Consider the following 1,219-nt stretch of genomic DNA (forward strand, 5'->3'; position numbering starts at 1 on the left):
ATATAAACAGACTTTACTTCTCCGAAAATGTTAAACAATCGAGTCAAACATTCCTGTAAGTATTTTTTTTATTAATATTTATTTTAAACTGGTAGTTGTAAAATTTTTTTTTTTAAATTTGATTATTACCTCTGTAAAATAAGGAGGAATTCCAGTGACAAATAATGTTTTATCAGGAGGTTTTTCTGGTATTTTTTCTCTCACATTGTGCTGTTTTACATAAAATAAATGGGAAGCTATACTTTTTTCTGATAATTTGACTTCTAATACTGTAAATAAAATATTACATATTACATATCATACAATTAATATTTTTAGATAATATTAAGATAATTTCGTCAAGTTACCGATATTTGTTTTAAACAAAATAAAATTTATGAGACATTTTTTAACTTACTTTTGAAACCTTGCATTTTAACTATTTCAAAACTTGACCTGGTTAGGTTATGTTCACTATTTACAATACACTCGGTAAAATTATTTATAATAATTTTTTATAAATGGTTTTAATTTAAATCGAGATTATTTTATTACTCTTCATACTAATAAACAAAAGAAATTAATTTAAATTTTTTTCTTAAATTTAATAAATTTTAAGATGACCGTTAGGTAGATCAGTGTGGACCATTGTACTAACAGAACTAACTTTAAGTTTTCAGAACATTTTTCAACCCATTAAGTAAAACTTTAAAAAAATTTTTTTTTAATATGAAATCATTTAAAAGGTAATTAAAATTAAAAAAAAAAAAGAAAAGAAAATTTTTTATTAAATTTATTGTTTAATTTTTTTATTTAAAATACCAAATATGAGCAACAAAACGTTGCAATTATAACAAAGGGGTTTTTTTTTTTTTTTTTAAAAAAGTAATAAAAAATATATTTTTAAAGAATTTTTTATAAAATTATTATTATTTCATTAATAACATTAAATATATTAAGAAAATAATATAAAAAAAATTTAAAAAAAAAAAGAAAAGAACTTTGATCTTTGAAAACAATTATTTCAGTCTTTAAAAAAAAAAAAAAAAAAATTTAAATAACATTGATAATAACTGTCATTATGAGAAAATCTGTAATAAATTAAAATTAAATTTTTTTGTTGACAGTTATTTTAGAAAAGTATAAAAAAAAACAATACGATAACAGAAATTAAAAAAAAAAAAAAATAATAATAATATACAAATATTCAACAATATAGTATACGTATTAAATTTTAATC

This window comes from Pediculus humanus, genomic scaffold (genome assembly GCF_000006295.1).
Source record: "Pediculus humanus corporis 1103172107391 genomic scaffold, whole genome shotgun sequence".
Lineage (NCBI taxonomy): Eukaryota > Metazoa > Arthropoda > Insecta > Psocodea > Pediculidae > Pediculus > Pediculus humanus.